Genomic DNA, 20,961 nt, shown 5'->3' on the forward strand with positions numbered 1-20,961 from the left:
AAGTTCTTTTTAAACTTAAAATTCAAAAGATGTGCCTTGGATGCTAACTTGTATGTTTACAGGGATGGTGAAAAGTCTTTAGTGATTGTCCTATATGTGGACGGCCTTCTTATTACATGTGAATGTGAAGATATGATCAACAAAACTCAAAAGGCCTTGAGTTCTGAGTTTGAAATGGCAGACTTGGGCTTGCTACACTATTGTTTGGGGATTGAAGTCTGGCAAGAGCCAAGAAAGATATTCATCTCTCAGAAGAAGTATGCATGGGAGATCCTAAAGGCATTTTGGCATAACTGAGTGCAAGGAGATAGCTACACCTATGGAGGTGAATGCAAAGTTATTTGTTGAGGATACATCAGCACTAGCAGACATTGGGAGGTATAGGAGGTTGGTTAGCAATTCTACTTGTGTAACACTAGACTAAATATCAATTTTGCTGTTGGTATTTTGAGAAGGTTCTCAAACAAACCTCATGAGAGTCATTAGAAAGCTAGGATGTGAGTGCTCAGATACTTGAAGGAAACTCTTAACTATGGTATCACATACAGTTCAAAAACTTCTCTTGTGGGGAACTGTGACTCAGATTGGAGACACTGATTCCACAAAGTTATTTTTTGGTTATTGTTTCTCTTGGGTTCAGGAATTTTCTCTTGGATTAGTAAGAAGCATCCAATAGTGGCATTATCTTCTACCGAAGTAGAGTACAAGGCATCTTGTTTTGCTGCATGTGAAGCAGTATGGTTGAGAAGGATCCTAGTGGCATATGGGAGTGCAGGATGAAGAATCGACTGTGCTGAGATATGACAATCAGAGATGCATCACCGTTGCCAAAAATCCAGTGTTTCATGCATGCACCAAACATATAGAGATCCAATATCACTATGTGTGTGATTTGATCAAGAATGGGATAGTGGAACTGGTCTACTATCCAATAGAGGAGAATGGAGCGGATATCTTCACCAAAGCACTTGCAAAGGATCTGCTTCAAGTTCATCTTCAGAGACTCGACATTGGGCCGAGGAGATAGTTCACCTACATGTGGACATTGAGGGGGGGTGTTAGATATGCTCAATGCCCCACCCTCATAACGTGACACCAATGATCTATGGTGCTCAAAGTTATAAGGCCCCATTATGAGGAGAAGCCATATGTGATCCTAGATATTGGTTGAGTCCTGACTTGTATGTCAGATGAGGTCTATGTGACCAGATGGCAAAAAGGTGACCATTGTGGGTCTAATCTTTGGGTTAGACGGAGTAGTTAAGATGGTAGCAACTTGAGGCACATTGCATCAAGTTGCGGGGTTAGGGAGTTATCAAGGGTCCTAGCCAATAGTAAAGGGAATATTCCTTGGAAATATTCCCTAGCCAACTAGTGGAGGTGCACATGGAAGGTCAACAGACACATGCATATGGAAGGTCAACAAACACATGTGTATATGGATGGCCAACAGGCACATGAAAACATGGAAGGTCAATAGACACATGTGCATATGGAAGGTCAACATACACATGGGCACATGGAAGGTCAACAGACAAAGTGCATATGGAAGGTCATCCATCATGACCCCATTCACAGGCTGTAAAATCTAAACCCCTTCACAACCATCAATCAACTATCTTTCACCCAGTCAGAGTTATTCCAGCTAGCCTTAAGCTCTTCACCTATCTTCTATCTAGATTGCCATCTAAGCTTCACAATGGAAGTGCACTAGTGGATAGAGCCATCTTTGTATCATTTGTTTGGAGCTAAAGAAAAATTTTAATTCTCCTCTTATCTATTGTGTACTCTCTCAAATTCTGTTCACTGCACCGTGTAATTTTTACATTTATTATGAGCTTATGATGATAATTGAGTTGCCTTGATAGATTAATGATAAAGTAAAATTTATGTGATTGATTTTGAGATCATGTATTTCACTACTTTCCAGTCAAATATGTTGGAACTAAGAGAGAGCGTAATGGCTATCTCAGAGAAGACTTGTCTATGGAGTTGTTTAAGATTACAAAGGGGCTACAACTAGAGCCCAACTTGGGGATGGGACAACCCTTTCTTTTACTTAGACTCAACTCTGTACAAAGATGTGAAAGTCCATCTCAAGTTGTTGAAATGGCTCGAAGACCTCAAATTGATAGGACTTTATAAGTACGATACTCTTCAAAATGATAAGGCAAAATATATAGATGGAAAAATTGAATGAGAAATAAATGGGTGTATGACCAATATACAAAGGCTATTTCTCCCAATAGGAATGCCCTTACCAAGAGTGTAAAGTCAAAAAATTATGAGCTTCCAGAGTATCCAAATCTCCCAAAATCTTATCAATTCCTAGAGATGAAGGCCAAGCCACCTTGTTTTGTAACAAAGAAGTTATAGAGATAATCAGAATCGCCAACTAGTGCGAATTGATGAAACATACAAGGAACTTCAAGAGAAGAAGCTTCTTCTCAAGCAAACACCACCACCTAGGTTTAGCAGTGAAGGACCCAAGGTGGAGCAAGATGTAGAAGCTTGGATTGAGGCTTTAGATGACTATTTTCTAGCTGCTAAAACTACTGCTACAAATTAGTCCATGACTACTCATCTTCGTCGTTTTACTGGCAAAGCAAAGCTTTGGTGGAAACAATTTTGCTGAGATAAAGGGGTAACATAAGCTTCCTAAACTTGGGAGCAGATCAAAGAAACTGTGAAAGGACTCCCCCATCTTTTGAATCAATCAAGATGAATGAATTCTACAGCTTACGACAATCAAACCTAACCTTGGAAGGATACTATTCTAAGTTTGAGTCTATGCAAATATGCATCACTAATGATAACAGCTCAAACAGATTGCAAGGTTCTGCTAAGGACTAAATCTACCTTTAGACACTTGCCTTGAATCAATGAGAGCAATGACTCTCAAAGATGCTCTTATGCAAGCAAAGCCTATGGCTGAGGAAATTGCTCAAAATAACCAAAGGAATAATCCAATAAAAAACTATGGAAGGGGCTACCCAAACTATGGTGTCGACATGGCCAATGCTAGAAGGAATGATAGAGCTAATGCAATCACCCAAGGACCAAATGGGATAGGAATCAAGCAATGCTACCAGTGAGAAGGACTGGACACCTAAGGGAAAATAGTCCTAACCATCCTCAAAATCCTAGCCCAAACTAGGTTGGTGGAAGAGGCCAAGGGAACAGCAACAACAACCCAGGCTGTGGACGTAGAAGAATAGCTGGTGCCTGGGTAGATACCATGATTGGACAACCTGAGGAATGTACGTTAGGTGAAGAAATTGAGGAAAGGCAAGCCTACAATCTTAAATTGCCACTCCATCTCAAGATTCACAATGTATTTCATATAAGCCTTCTGAAACCTTATGTACCAAACCTTGATCATGTGCTTAATGACGAATAAATAGTCATGCCTACCCAAGGAATTTTGGAAATGAAACCCAAGAAGATTCTAGATACAAGGGAGAAACCTCTAAGAAGTCGAATCCTAAGAGAACACCTAGTACAATGGAAGGATCATCTTGAAGAGGATGTCACTTGGGTCGATGAGGCAACCCTTATGAAATAATACCCCCAGTTTCTCTTTAGATGAGGACATCTCGATTTCACTAAGGAGGGAAGAATGTAATGTCCCCCCCATTACTTAGTTTATTGTAATAGACAATGTGCATATACATTCCAAAAATTGATTTATGTTGAAAACAAAATTACACCCTTTTAAAACTAGCTCTAAATATGAAGATAATTGTTATTATTAATTAGGTATTATATGCCAGCTCATGGAAGAAAGACTTGGGAAACCCTCTCAAGACTAGCTTATTAAAACTATATTTGTAGTATAGAACAACAAAAAGAAGTAGCCTAGTGGATAGTCACTTGGTAGTTAAGTGCACTTGGGTGAAGGCACTGTCGGGATGGGTTACCTCTCGAGAAGATTTTCCTACAAGCTAGTGGGAGCTTCTCATGTGTAGCCGATGGTGCCAACAAAGCCTTCGTAGCCCATTACCAAGTATGCCAAGGCCAAGATGCCAAGGTCTATGCCTTGGTCGCCGCCTTGGTCGTGACCCTTGGAGTGATGGCAGCTTGATGATGCGACACATGGTGCTTGCTTTATCTTCGAACTACAAAAATGGAGTCTCCTCTCTGACATCATCCCTAAAAGAAAGTGTTATCTCTTTATCATCGATGATATCATCAAAAATGCTAAAAAGAAAGTGTTCTCTCTTTTATCCCCCCATTACTATATAAACTGGGGTAGAGCATCACGTTAGAACAACAACCCATGCAAAAGTCTCTTTTCTATTGACGCAATGAAGCTCTACTGCAATTAACCACTAAGCCTCTCTCTCTCCACACCTACGCGCAGAAGCGCTACTCAAATCCATCAAGCTTCTTCCATGGCTCCCAAGAGACATCGAGATGCTGAAGAAGGTCATGCTCAGAGAGCTCCCCAACATGAGGAAATAGTTGCTGTTGAGAGAGCTCAACACATTGTTGAAGCACAAGTGGAAGTTACCCTCTGAATCCATTCATCCCGAAGGACTGGTTATTCCACAACAAACTGAGGTTGCGGCCATAAACCGTAATCACGATGGATGGCCGAATGGAGATAATCCAGTTAGTACATAAGAAAAGGATTACGATTAGTTAGAACTTAATTAAAATTACAAAAGCATGTTAGTATTATCAATTTCTTTTTGTGAGAGTACATGAAATTGATGAGAGGGATATATTCTATGCATCGCATACATTGACAAGTGTGTTAAAAATATTTTATGGTTATGATTGCTTTTGGATTTGTGAATAATGAATTGTGGCTCTTATGATTCCGGGCTTGTATCAGCCAGATGAGTTGTGGATTGTGATGGTTTGGGACATTGGGGTCCCCAACCCAACGCTCCCTAACACTCTGCGGAGTGTGGAAAAACTCACCTACTTGAGCAGTGGGTGGGGGTCCTACACTTGCAAGGGAGGTAGGTGTTTTTGGTTTTTGATAACTCAAGTACCTAAGAGGGCAAAGGGCTGAGTTATACGTGCTCCTATTATGTAGGATGGCTCTTGAGGCTCAAGGAAGCTTAGAGGGGCTTTGAGCCAATAGATCCCCTATTGCATGGATGGAGTACGATCACATACAACCCAATCCTAAGAGATTGGAAGGTCCTAGATGATGTCTTTTTGACTGAGGAAAGATGGTTTGTACCACTCTACGGAGTGAGGGTTTGGGATGTTACTATAAAATAAAGTATCTGATTTTTGACTTGTTCATTATGTACTAAAGATTGAGTTTAATGAGCCCAGTTTAATGGAGTAATAAAAGGAAGCTAATTTTATATGTCCAAACATCGTGGTAGTATGTTTTGCTAATTAGAAAACTAAGGAAACCCCATCGAGGAAAGTGAGAGGCTTTGATCTTAACGACCGAATGCCTATGGCTGGGTGGGCCCGATAAGTCAAGTAACTTTCCAACATTAGATAGATCCAATTAAATCGTGATCCTCCCAATATCAATAGGATTAGTTACCAGGTTTAACACTATTTTAGGGGGCCAGAGCTAAGATTTTACCTTATGGATAGGGGGATCGAGTTACACTCTCCCCGATCTCTCACTCTCTTTGAACCAAGTGCAGTACTAACCTCACTCGTGCCTTTGATTGATTATAAAGTGGTCTTAGGTGGGCGTTAGATTACTGTTATTAGGGGTGACTTGTCCATGCTTTCCCTATGAAGTAGAACTGAGATTCCCAAGTTCAACTAAGTCCAAGGTTTCACATGGGGAGACGAGATGGTGATGTGCATGGTTATGAACTTTAGTCGACTACTAAGAGGACTCCTCCGAATCTGTTGGAGGAGGCATCTCTCTATTTTTTTCCATTTTTCTCTATTTATTTATTAATAAATACTTATATTTCTTGATTTTTTAATGTGTCTTGATTAGGCTTGCTCAAAATTACTTTCATCCCTCATTTCATCCCATGCAAATACCATTGACACATCAAAACTTCCAAAATCCATGATTTACCTTAAAACTGCAATTTACGAATTTTGCATGTTTATAGAAAAATTTAATAGATGACCACTTCTCTTGCTGGTTTTTTGAATGTTTCTCATAAAATAGATCATTTACAATCAAGAACAACCATTTGCAATCAAGATTTATCATAAAACGATGAAATTTATCACTTACTCATAAAACTACGCTTTATTTCACATGTATCTCATATTTGGAAGGTTGGTGTCACTCATTAACAGCCCCTAATGCTCCTTCAAGCATCAATCTATGCTCCATCATGTCTCAGCATCATCTCCTAATCAAAATCTCTCATATTAGTCCATCCCCTCTTTCATAAATATCCATGGAAACATGCATCAAGAGGAGAGAGATGGAGGAGAGAGAAAGACTAGATTTTGAGATTTCAAATCTTTATGCTAGACAATTGGCGAATCAGAGTGGAAAATACTACAAATCCATTGCTATGATATGATTAGCCACTTATGTTCATCCTCTCCACCTCCCGGAATGACTATGGTTCCATTTGGGTTGGCTAATGGACCACAAAGTATGCAGAATTTGTATAAGCAATGGATTAGAAGCATAAAAATTAAGTTCACTAGTGGCTCCTGTCGCCCTGACCATTCAGTCTAGAGAAAAGATGATGATGATGCCCCCTGTCAGAACAGAAGCCAAAACCCTCAAAGCCACGACCTCTAGAAGGTGCCTGCTATGTGACATTCCTGGATGCATCCTCTGAAGATGAATACCTAAGTCCAGAAGAAATTACCACTCACACAGAAGCAAACAAAGCTCTGATACCCTTCCAGCAACCTCAATAGACAAATGAGTCATCTGTTCAGAAGGAGGACACTGGTTCTAGTGGAACATCAGACGATGACACTACTCTCTTGAAAGAGTTAGACCTCTATCCAGAAGCAATTCGTGGGACATTTATCTGTGAAGTGGAAGGTGAAAGACAAGTAACATTCCTGGATACTGACGGTACTGAACGTGACCTAAAAGTGGGTCTCAATCTTCCAGAAGAAGAACTAGTAGTCCTGCAAGACCTACTCAACGAGAACTTAGATGTGTTTGCTTGGTCATATAAAGATCTAAAGGGGATTGATCCCACTATATCAAATCATCATGAGGGGCGACGTTTGATCATGCCGTTCTTTTAAACACCCTCTCCCCCCTTGTCAAATTTTTGGGGCCTTTGGGGTCCCAAAGGCCCAATAGGCTATGTCTTTTAAAATCTTGGTCATTCTTTGACCCCTTAGATGTCTACAGCCTCCTACTTCTTCTCTGTGCGGCACTCAATTTGATGATCGAAAAAATCTTATGCGTCCAACTTGAGGTCCTAAACGGCCGAGAAGTCATCTTACTTTGAATTTGGTAGTCAAAAAATTTATGAAAAATCTACAAACCACTTCAAAGGTCAAAATTTGCACTCCCATCTTCTTCCACAATCACTCAAAATTGTCGAATTCGCGCCTTTTCGCTTCCATTGGGCTTTGAATTCCGCATAAAATTTGCATCATTCTGCTCCTTTTTTGCTTGTCCTAGGCATTTAAATTCTGCTCTGAATGAAGAATAGGTTTTATATCACACCCTTTGTAAAATATTTTCCCCCATTAGCCAATTCCATGGGTCATTTTATTGTTTCATCAAATTTTAAGTTTAAAATTTAAGAAGTTTTAGGGACATAAAAAATGTATACATTTAGAAACAATAAGAAAATTTACATTTTGTTTGCCAATTTTTCCAAAAATTTTGATAACAAAACCTCTAAGATGTCGAGTAGAAGAAATTATATATTTGATAGGAGATTTTGGATACTTATCTTGTTCATCCACTTCCTCAATATTATAATATCCATCTCAGTTGGCTTGGCCTCAATTGTAATAATGAAAGTATGATGGCCTTGCTCCCCATAGTGATAGCACTGTCCTAGTGTTCTTGCTTTTTCAAGGAGTTTCGGATCATGTTGCCATAAAAAAGGTTTTTTCTTTTGATTCTTCTTATTGTCAAGATTGTGGGAGAGAAGGAAGGAGTCTCGCTTGAAGCTTTCTTGCTTGCACAATGGGGGAAGACACACAAGGGTGGAGGCTGAAAACAGTTTTCCTCTTCTTAGTTGTGTAAGCCAAAAGAACTCAAGTACAAAGAAATAGAAGAACCCTATATATGGGTCTCAAACCAAACTCAACTAACTAAGGTGGTATACTAACTGAGCCACGAACTAGAGTAGATAAGGATAGCTATCATGTAGCTATTATTCATGGGCGGTGTACCAACCGCGTCTGCAACTGACAAGTCGGTGACATAAATACACAACGGTCACCCTGGCGTATCACGAGTGGAGCTCGATATCTCAACACTCCCCCTTGAGCTCAATCCCAATTCCTGCACACCAAGTAGGTCTCTGAACTTGTGCAGCTTCTCTGTGCCCAATGCCTTCGTGAATATGTCAGCTACCTGATCCTCTGTGCTGACATAAACTAGATCAATAAGACCTAGTAAAACCCTCTCTCGCACATAGTGATAATGCATCTCAATGTGCTTTGTTCTAGCATGATAGACTGGGTTATTTGCCAAGTGTATACTACTCATGTTGTCACAATAAATGACAACTGGCCCATCTGTAGACTGATGCATATCATAAAGTAGCTTATGCAACCAAGCTACCTCACATGCAGCCATTGCTGCACCCCTGTACTCAGCCTCTATGCTCGACAAGGCAACTGTAGGCTGTTTCTTGCTGCTCCAAGTGACTGCAGCACTCCCAAAAGAGAACACATATCCACTGGTAGATCGTCTATCAGAAATACTACCAGCCCAATCAGCATCAGTGTATCCATGCAACTGTATCTGAACCCCAGTCTCATAAAATAGTCCATACTGCAATGTGGACTTCACATACCTGAGTATGCGTCTAGCTGCATCCAAATGTGGTTTCCTTGGAGCCTGCATAAACTGACTTACCAATCCAACAGCATAGCTCAAATTTGGCCTGGTAATAGTCATATAAATCAAACTTCCTACTATGCGTCTGTACATAGTAGGGTCTTCTAGAAGCTCACCTGCATCTGTGCTCAGCTTCACATTCTGCTCCAAAGGAACTGAAATAGGCTTACAGCCTGTCATCCCATATTTGGACAACATGTCCAATCCATACTGCCTCTGCAAGAGCTGTATCCCACTTGGTGATCTAATCACCTTAATGCCCAAGAAATAATGCAGCTCTCCCAAATCCTTCATCTCAAACTTCTGCTTCAATAGCATTTTCACATGAAGGATATCTTCATCACTGTCACCTGTCATAATCAGATCATTAACATAAATGACAAGTAGCATAATACCTTTCTCTGTTTTTCTCACATAAAGTGAGAAATCTGCCTTGGAAATCTGAAAGCCAATAGTGACAAGATACTGTCCTATCTTGTCAGACCATGCTCTAGGTGCTTGCTTCAAGCCATACAAGGCTTTCTTCAACCTGCAAACAAACTCAGGATGAAAAGCATGCACATAACCTGGTGGCTGCTCCATATAGACCTCTTCTTGCAAATCACCATGCAAGAAGGCATTCTTTATATCCATCTGATGTAAAGACCATCCTTTTGATGCAGCCATAGCAATGACTGCTCTTACGGTTGCCATCCTTGCAACCGGACTGAATGTTTCTTCATAGTCAATGCCATATGTTTGTGCATACCCCTTGACTACTAATCTTGCCTTGTATCTATTCACATAACCATCTGCATTGTGCTTCACTTTATAAACCCACTTACAACCAATTGCATTTTTACCTTTAGGCAAAGGTACCAATTCCCATGTAGCATTTGCTTCCAAGGCATCCATTTCTTCATCCATGACTTTCTCCCATTTTTCTTTTCCCATGGCTTCCTCAAAAGAAGTGGGTTTTGGTTCCTGTATCACTTTAACCATATATGCATAGTGAATGGCTGTAAATCCATCATATTTCAGCCTATCCACAGGATACCTAGCTCTTGAAGACCTGCGCAAAGTAGGTTCACTCCCAGGTGCTCTCAAAACATCCCTGGTCTTCCTTACTCCAGGTGTAACAATAGAAGGAATACCCAACTCATCATCAATGCTTTGTTCTGAGCCACTGGATTCACCATCCACATAAGAGTGACCTGCATTCACATCAAACATGGGCTGATCAACCTTCTCTTTTCCTTTTCGTGATACCTGCATACCACTATCTACATTACTTTGAGAAGATTCTCCTGATCTCAATCTGCCTGTCCATGGCGAAGAATGTGAACCACTACTAGAGGACGCTCTAGGTCCACTAATATTTTGTGACTGCTGCTGTGAATTTTGTGCATCATTACCATTTTGTGCATCTACATCATCAATCACATTTATTGATTTATACCAGCTACTCATCTCATCAAAAACAACATCTCTGCTCACTGTAAACTTACGAGTAGAAGGGTTATAGCATCTATACCCTTTCTGCTGCAGAGAGTAACCAATAAAGATGCACTTCTCAGCTTTTGGATCCAACTTGGATCTCAACTCATCTGGCACATGTACATAGGCAATGCAACCAAAAATTTTCAAATAAGAAATATATGGTTTCCTACCAGTATACCTCTCCTCTGGAGTCATTCCATGTATTGCTGCAGTGGGAGTCCTGTTCATTATGTAGACTGCTGTAGCAACTGCTTCAGCCCAATAAAAATCTAGCAAGTCTTTTTCATTGAGCATGGCACGAGATACCTCTCCAATATGCCTGTTTTTCCTTTCTGCAATTCCATTTTGTTGTGGGGTATGACTACATGAATATTGCTGCTTTATGCCATGCTCTTGCAGGAACCTTGCAAACTCATTTGAGAGGTACTCTCCCCCTCCATCTGACCTTAGGCATTTTATCTGTAGGCCTGTTTCTTTTTCAACCATCGCTTTAAGAGTTTTGAAATGCCCAAAAACTTCACTTTTCTTTTTCATAAAATACACCCAAACTTTTCTGCTATAGTCATCAATAAAACTGACAAAATAATGACAGCCTCCAAGAGATGCAGCTTTAGTTGTCCACACATCAGAGTGGATTAATTCCAATGGCTTCTTACTCTCTTGAACATGTCTAGGAAATGGTTTCCGTGCCTGTTTTTCAAACTGACAGGCTTCACATACCTTATGCATTTCTGCAACCTTGAATTTCGGCAAACCTGCAACAATATTTTGGGCCTGCATTGATTTAAGTCGCTGTACATTAACATGACCAATGCGTTTATGCCAGATATCAATATCTGCAACTACAACGGTCCCATGTGCAAACATTGCTGCACTCAATTCAGACATGTCTGCATCCAATGTAGACATTCTGCCCTTCTTCTTTCCTTTTGCTATCAAGCGACCTTTATTTTTCATATCCTCAACAAAGTATCCATGAGGATTCAATCTGACCTGCAAGCCCTGCTCAACCATTTGACCAACAGAAACCAGATTCTTGGTGATATTCGGAACATGAAATACATCGGAGAGGTATTTCTTTTTCCCATCCTGGATAGACAAATGAATTTTTCCAATCTGCACAATAGGATGTGCAGTATCATCACCAGTCTCCACAAATCCTGGTTTTTGAATTTTTCTTGCATCCTCCATCCATTCTGCATGACCTGTCATGTGGTTTGATGCACCTGAGTCAACATACCATACATCATTGCTTTCTTCTGCACTTGTCACAAAATTATTCATGTGCTGCACCATAAACAAGTGCTCATTTCTGTCATCACCCTGTCTACTAGAAGATGCATAATTCCCTTGTTGCAGTTTTCCATTCATGATGTCATTCTGCTTTTTATAGCAGTCTTTAGCCATATGGCCCATTTTACCACAGTAGTAGCATTCAACATTACTGTTTGCATTTTGGCCTCTTTGCCATCCACCACGACCTCTTTGGCTCCCCCTGCCTCTAGAGTTACCACGTCCTCCTCCATAGGACTGGATTTCTTGAGTTTGCTGCATATTCTGATTTCTACCACGGCCTCCATATCGGCCTCCTCTACCTCTGCCTCTACCTCTTCCAGCATTTGAGTAGAAGACAGCTTCTTTAGAAGTTCCTCTTGAAGAAGATGCACCACCATTTCTCTGTTCCTTAGAAATTAGAAGAGCAATCAACTCCTCAAAATCAGGAAATCTTTCATGAACTGAAATGGATGTCCAAAACTGTGCATAATCCTTTCCTAGACCATTCAAGGTCACAGAAACTAAATCATCATCTTCCACTGGTGACCCAATGGAAGCAAGTGCATCTGCAATCTTCTTCACCTTCATGTGGTAGTCATTGATGCTCATATTTTCTCTTTGCACATTGTGCAACTCTTGCTTGAGCTGCATTTTCCTGGCTTGCGTATTTGTGCTATACATTTTTGACAAAGTATCCCATGCCTCCTTTGGCGTACTTGCATCCTGAATATGCACAATCATAGAGTCTGAAATGCTGATAGACAGCCAATACATAACTTTCCTGGATCTCTCATGCCATGCTTTAAATGCCTGCATTTGCTGTTGATTGGGAACATAAGGAAGAAATGGTTCTTCTTCATTTCCTGCAACAAATTCCCAATATCCTTTTCCCATAAGGAAATTCGTCATTCTAAACTTCCATGCTTGGAAGTTGTTCTTGTCAAGCTTTTCAGTGACAATCTGTGAAAGAGAATCAGATGCCATTACAGAAGACTGCAAAAAATTCTGTCACTGCAAAAACCACAACTTCACCCTCACAAGGGAAAATCTGTAAAACTGGTGAAAGTGGTATTTGACCACACAGTCACTTCCTAGTGACGATTTTGCATCAACAGGCAACGGGGATGATTCTGTAACTCCCAATGTCTCTGTGCACAAGCATACAATGCAATTTTTACAGTAACTATTCACCGACCTGTAGAACAGTGGCTGCACAGCATAAAACTGGGCCTTTTCCTGAGTGCGTGCAGAAAAGTTCTGCCTCCAAAACATGCCCCGAAATGGCCTCAAATAAAAAAAACAAGGTCGCCCAGGGCTAAAGCCCTAATGCGCATCATATACTGCCCTCTTGCTTCACCGCGAAGGGCGTCTCAACCTGAGACAATGCACTCCTGCACCTTCCGGCTGTGCTACGTGCAGAGATCTGCTCCCAAAACAGAAAATGAAAGCAACACTGCTCCTCTTACCAGAACACCGCGAGCTTGGCTTGCTTTCTTGAGCTCCTTACCACGAACAAGGCTCTGATACCATGTCAAGATTGTGGGAGAGAAGGAAGGAGTCTCGCTTGAAGCTTTCTTGCTTGCACAATGGGGGAAGACACACAAGGGTGGAGGCTGAAAATAGTTTTCCTCTTCTTAGTTGTGTAAGCCAAAAGAACTCTAGTACAAAGAAACAGAAGAACCCTATATATGGGTCTCAAACCAAACTCAACTAACTAAGGTGGCATACTAACTGAGCCATGAACTAGAGTAGATAAGGATAGCTATCATGTAGCTATTATTCATGGGCGGTGTGCCAACCGCGTCTGCAACAACTGACAAGTCGGTGACATAAATACACAACGGTCACCCTGGCGTATCATGAGTGGAGCTCGATATCTCAACACTTATTTCCAGAGACATTTTGATTCTGCACTAATGCTTTTTGAGGACCTTCTACTAATCCGACATTTTTTCCAAATTGACAAGGACTAGAGCCACCCTTCACAGAAGTTACAATGTGAACGAGAGCTATGAGCCATATTAATCACTAGTGCTAATGTGTATAGTATGGATGGTTCAAAAATATTAGATTTTGGGCAAAACTAGCATATTTTAGATATTACTTATTGTAAATATCCTAAAAAGCTATGGAGATTTCTTAAATAGGATGTCATGTTTTAAAAAAGTAAGTGGTTTTTCTCAACTTGTTTTGGAGATTTAATACCAAAAAAAGAAGGATTGGTAAAATTGCACGCATTGCGATCGTAGTTTACAAGCAGTAAACAACACTTCGAACAGGGAGAAAAAGAAGGAGTGATCTAGAAGATTTCTAATCTAGTGTCTTGGGTTTTTACCCCCCTTTTGGAGCTAACAAAACTATTAGAATTGTGATCTGAGCATCAGATTGCTAATTTTCCAAGATCCCCTCCATAAAGAGCTCTTCTTCTCAGCCACAACCCTTCTTCTCTTGTTTAACTATAAACATGAGACATGGGGAGCAGTTAGAGAAGCACAAGGAGACCTCGAGAGGCTGCAAGAGAGAGGTAGAGAGATGGAGGTAGAAGGATACCCCTCCAAGAGATTGCGAGAAGGACCTTGAGAGAGAGAGACAGAGAGAGAGGTACCCCGAGGGGCTGAGGGAGAGAGTTAGCTCTGTTCCCCCTATCTCGGCCTTTGACTGAGCCATCTTCTCTTATGCTCTCCCATCTCAAATCCATTCCTCCTTCTTTATATCTAAAATCCACTTGCAGACAATGGCCCTCAAGCAAAAGATCTGTCCAAACACTGAAACTCCCACCATAACCAATGGGACTGTGAACCAAGGGACTGCAACTACAAGAAATGCATCTCTTATGAATCAGGTGCACCTCATTGTATTAGGGAAAAGAAATTAGGAGAAGAGAATATTTACATTAATTGTCTCAACTTAATTGAGCATGTTTCAAGATAATGAGCGTACTAGGAAAATTTTATTCATTGCATTCATCTTAGGTGATCAATTGCACTTAGAAGCCATTAAATTACACATAAATTGCATGGAAATTTCATGCTAATATATATATATATATATATATATATATATATATATATATATATATATATATATATATATATATATATATATATATATATATATATATATATATGAAAATTTTCAAGAATATGCATTAAACTGCAACTAAGCCAGATAGATTTTATGCATCCACATCCGTTTGCTTGGTTGAAATAATAGGAAATCCTATTACATCTCAGAAAACATAGATTGAACTTGTGATAGAATAAGTAGGGTTCCTTGGAAGTTGAAAGAATTGCAAACCCTAAAGAGTTGAAGGATTCTTCTCAAGTCCCATCTTGCTTGAAGCTTAAAGAAATACAAAGTCCTTAAGTAACTTTATGAATTACCCGACAAACCCTAGTTCAAATGAATACATAGGGTTTCATTGTAGGGAAGCAAATACCCCAAATTCCAATTAACATTGCAAGGATACTCCTTCATTCAAAAGAATGAGGAAATTAAATTAGGTTATCTCTGGAAATCTCAAACAATAACGGGGATAAAGCCGAGACTAGATGCTATCGCATCAAATCAAAATTTCCTTCTTCGACAGAGAGAACAAAGAATTGTCTAGTACATATTGTGCACTTCTCCTTGTGTTTGTACTTAGGAACACCTATTTGGAAAAGGAGTCATCTAACAAAGGAATTTATAAGAAGAAGAATCTGCTTTTATGTATTACCACTAATGTGCCCTTAGGTAAGTAGGAAACTAAAGCTATCAAGGGAAGCGTAGAGGTGGGACCCCCAATGAGTCTGTCCTACGACAGGGTGGTCCAACAAAACTGGGAGGCTTCTCATCATTAAAATCATGATGATGTATTGACCTTAGGTAATATAGGGTAGAACCCTGGCTCATATCATTTTAGGGGACCGGAATGGGACTTTACCCTACGGGTAGAGAGGTCAAGTGATGCATCCGTCTCGTTTTCCATTCTCCTTGAACCAAGTGCGATCCTTGGTTTAGATGCTTTTCACAAAGTAGATTGTTTGAAGACCGATGCTAGAAGGCTATAGAATGACTTGACCATTAGAAACTTAGGAAGGCTTAGGTTGAGAATCCTAATAGGGTTAGTCGATACATTTCGTTGCAGAGTAGACTCAAGAGTCACTAACTGACAAACCCTTTGACATTCCGTGGGAGTGCTAGGTGACATCTTTTAGCTCAAACTCCTGATGGGTTGCTAAAACGTGTCGCGACCTAGGCACATTACAGTGTCATACTGATTATGACCTTGAAAGATGTCTTGAAGGCCCAAAGTGTTGTAAGAAGCTTAATATCCTAATCTTTTTAGTGTTGATCTATCAATTTGGTTAGAATTTTGCATAGGACTTTGTTCGTGGATTTTGCTAGACCATGGCTCGCAAATAGTAAGGAGACAATTTATTATGGACAATTAGAAAGGATGATGTGAGTTCTTTGATGACCTTATTTACAAAGTGTGTACCTTGATCACACTGACCAATTCGATCGGCATGCCATACCTAGTAAAGATATCTTGAAATAGGCATTTGGGTAATGACTTGGTAGTATTGTCCAATAGAGCCCATGCTTTTATCCACTTGGTGAATTAATCTGTTGCCATTAGTATGCACTTGTTGTGAGTATAGGAAGTAGTTGGAGAGATGGGTCCAGAAAAGTCTAATACCCACTTTAGGAAAGGTTCCATGGGTAGGATCACAGTGTTGGATCCATTGGCAAGAATCGTAGTGTTGGATCCACTTTCAAACATCCCCCTTGCATAATTTGCCACTATAGTCTAGCTTGCTAGATTTTTTAGATTGTGACCTCAAAAGCAAAGTGATTGTCACCAACTCCTTAGTGTGCTTCCTCCAAGACAACATGTTTCTCCATCACGAGGACTCACTCTCTGTAGCATTCTAAAGAGAGTCCGATAGTACAGTTGGCCCATGATGACCTCACAATTCTAGCTCCAAAGAGCCAGTCATTTTTTATGGTACTTCTAGAGATGGGGTGGGGGGTACACCTATTTCTAGGAAAGTCATCAACTCATCATACCTACCATTTTTCATCAATACCTATTGGTGCTTCTCTAAAATCCAAGCAGGACAAAAATTCTGCAATGACATGGTGAGTTCTGGGGCAATGCACCATTGTATACTCAAATTACTACATCAACAAGATCCAATGAGCTAGTCACCTTATAACATTTTGTCATTTGACCAAATAGATCAAGACGCAATGATCCACATGATAAGTAAATGTGTGCCCTAGAAAATAGTGCCAAAACTTTTTAGCGGACTAGATCATGCTAAGATATTCTCTTTCAGTGATGGAGTAGTTTTTCTCCACATTGGACAATCTCCTATTGGAATAGAACACACATCAAAACCATCTATTTTCATCTTGTTGCATTAGCATACTTTCAATTGCTATGTCAAAAGCATCCACAAATACATGAAAGGGCTTTGCCCAATTGGGTGGGATCACAACAAGAGCCTTTGAGAGTAACACCTAGAGGTATCAAAATGCCACATTGGCATCTTCATTCCATATGTAGGTTGCTTTAGGCACATGCGCCAATTTGTTGAGGGGGATATCTAGATACACTAAATGACACAAGTGGTGGACATGACACCAAATTTGGTCTCAAAAGCGGGGTAACACAAATGACAAATCCAATACTAGAGCTTGCATTATCGCTGCCACCTTGGTTAGGTTGATAACAATGCCATTTTGTGAAATGATGTGGCCTAGCAAAATACCATCGTGAACAACAAATACACATTTGAGGGTATTCAAACTTAAACTTGCCTTGCAACATCCAGTGAGGCAAAGTTGGAGATGCATTAGGTGGATCATGATTTTTCTAAAAACACTATAATCATCTGCAACATCCAGTGAGGCAAAGTTGGAGATGCATTAGGTGGATCATGATTTTTCTGAAAACACTATAATCATCCAAGAAGGCCCTCATGAAATCCATGAGGTAGGGCCCAAATATCTCCTACATATCATTATGAAAGGATGCTGGAGGCTGAACCACATCGCTGTGTGTATACGTATACTCCCCATGCAGTGATGAAAGTAGTCTTTTCTTGGTCTTCTAGTGCAAGGCACACTTGATTGTATCTGTTGAAATCATTAAGGAAAGAGTACATCTTATGGCCAGCTACTTCATCTAGTATGGTATCTAGGTAAGGGGATAGGAAAAGGATTTGGGATAATGGCTACATTCAACTTCTGGTAATCCACACATATCTGTAGCTTCTTGTTCTTTTTGAGAAGAATGATGATCAAGGGTATCCAATCCACATGATCTACTAAAGCAATGAAACCTACCCTCAAGATTTGATCCAACTCCTCTTTGACTAATTTGGCCATATGAGGGTTTATTCTATAGTGCTGCATCCAAACTAGGACAACATCCAATTTCATGGGAATTTGCTGCTAATAGAACCGGGGATCCAATGCCTTCATATCTAAATATTCCCATGTGAACACATCCTTGAACTCGATTAGCAAACTAATGAGTTGATACTGAAAATTTGGTTGCATTTTGGCATTGATTTTGATTGGTTTGGGCCAAGATATAATGTTTCTAGCTCATCCTCTTTTTATCCTTGTGGCCAAGATATAATGTTTCTAGCTCATCCTCTTTTTATCCTTGTGACTTTTGGCATCTATGCTTCAAACTTGCACTCTTGAGACATTCAATTTTATTGATGTTAGCCTCCACATTCTGGTCTTTGAGAGGTGTTGCTTGTGGTATATCCTAGGTTCTACATTCTGAAACCGTCTCGACTAGTATCATGTTCCTACTCTTCCATTTCAAGATACTGGCTCTAGGGGGTATCATGTATTGTTCATTGATCGGGAGAATATTAATGAGACACTAGGGTTGCAAGTCAGTGTTACTAGTCAATGATGCAGGATAGGTGGGGAAACATTGGTCAAGCAGACCATTACCTTATGTTGGTTTCTTCGAATAGTCAATTTATCATTCTCCCAATTTTGATTGACTTGTGCTTGGCAAAGCCAAGGTCTTCCCAATAGTAAGTAGTAATCTTTGCTAGCATGCTCCATGTTTAACACTACTAGAGAAACTAGGAATTTCACTATGGAAATTTCCAAAAGTACCAACCTAATGATGCCAAGAGGGCACATCCATACCAAGAAAGGGGTAGATTCCCAATCTAGTAGTCCCGTTTGTTGGAAAGTGGCCATTATGATGATATTTACCCTTGATCCATTGTTGAGCAAGACATTCTAGATGATCTAGTCTCTACATTGAATAGGAATGATTGGGATGGTTGGGTTAGATAGGGAGCCTATTGGCATTAGCTGGTGATAAATCTTCCTCACTCTTTCCTCTAGGGCTTGGGCCATCATGCCTACAAATTCTGGTTCTAGTAGTATTGGGCGCTTGGGTTGAATCATCTTTAGCTGATGATTTTTGAAAGTTGGACTAGGTTGAGTGAGTCACCCAATAGGACAGTAATGTTGAAGGACCCCATCCAACTGATGCTTTGGATGTGTTCAAAAGGGTTGAAGTGATTGGTATGTTCCATTTTGCTGCTGTGGGATTCCCTTTGGTCTTCTAATTGCCATCACCACCAAGGTTAGCTTCGAGGTGGTTCTTTATCTCAATCTAGAATGATCCTTTGGATTCTCTTGTCAACCTTTTCCAAGATTATCTTTTGGAATCTGACTTCTTTGTTTTCCAAGATGGCTTCTAGTGGCTTCCCTCTTTGACTACCCGAGACTACTACCTAGGTTCATTACTCCACTAGGTTGTGGGTCTTCTCTTGCCACTTTTTTGTTTTTCTCCTAGGGTGAGTTTTAAATACAGAACTTTGCAGACTTCAAATGTATGCTCTAGTTGGAACTACCTTGCCTTCCTGCTAGGTGGGGATGTGTCCTCCCATGATGTTGCATTCCCTAAGGGGGTGGGATATGTCCATTGTGATTGGTTGCTACTCCAAGATGCCTATTTGATTTTTGGGTTTAACCTTGGTGGAATACTTTCTCTTTCTCGGCCCAAAAAGTTCTTGTGAGGTGCAACGCGGCCTCATTGTAGGTCTTGTCACACCAAGTGATCACATACACTTCCAATTTTGTGATTTCCATTGTATTGCCTCGTAGCATATGTGCTATGCCTTGTCCTTGCCTCTTCTAAGCATCATATGCTTGGGCATTAGGGCTTTTCGCTTGCTAGTATCCTTGCATACAAAAAAAGTAATGTTTAGAAAAGGGCTAGAAATTCCATTTGCCTCTTCCACCTCGTCCACGCCCACCACAACCATTAATGGGTTGCTAGTAATCCTAATTAGTATATGCCATAGTTGGTGTAGAGACCAAATTGGCTTGGAGGTTTGTCCATTGGTTGGAGTGGATTGCTTCGGTCCCTTGCCAACTTTTGGATAGGGCATATGGAAGCTGCCCGACAATACTCAATGTTATGTGTAACCAAGTTGCAAATGTTGCACCATCTTTGATTCCAATTGCATTCATCCCAGACATGTTTGGGATTATTACACTGTGTGCACTAGAGGTTGATAACCTCATTATTCTTGTTGTTGTCTACTACTTTCTTTCATTTATCTTTCTTCTTGCATTTTTTTTGTCTTTTTTCTTCCTCCTCCTTGGAATCAAACTCTATACTGCTTAACTCTACACCCAAGTTAGAATTAGAAGTGTCATCATGTTGGTATTTTTGACTGACTTATCAAACTTCTTCCCTTTTCTTGACTTCTCTTTCAACAAGAACTACTCTAACCTAAGAGCTTTTTCTTATAGAATGGGTCAAGGTTGGTACTAGAAATATCATTGGAAGCAAAGTCTTTCCAAATAGGTTTATTGAAACCTTGGACATACAAGGTATTTAGTATTTCATCCTTTGGCTATGCATTTGGATCAATGTAGCTATTCAATATTGTGAGCTTGGCGGTATATGCTTGAAGCGATTTATCACCTTACTTGAGGTGGCAAAGTTATTCAATTTATTGCACATCCATTTGGTTTGGTTGGAACCAAATATGAAAAGCAATTAGGGCTACATTCCATAATGGCTAACCATTTTCTACAGCTAGCCAGATTGCAGCCTTCTTTTGCATCAAGGATTTGAAAACACCAACCTTGTGAGCTTCATTAACCTAACCACGATAATTTATTGTGTATGCCACATAAAATTTCCAGATAAAAGCATTTGGATCTTCATTGGGAGAGGGAAATACTAGGATGGTGTGCCATGGGAA

Source organism: Lygodium microphyllum, chromosome 5, assembly GCF_053477565.2.
Source record: "Lygodium microphyllum isolate KBCC chromosome 5, Lygodium_microphyllum_v1.1.10, whole genome shotgun sequence".
NCBI classification, from domain to species: domain Eukaryota; kingdom Viridiplantae; phylum Streptophyta; class Polypodiopsida; order Schizaeales; family Lygodiaceae; genus Lygodium; species Lygodium microphyllum.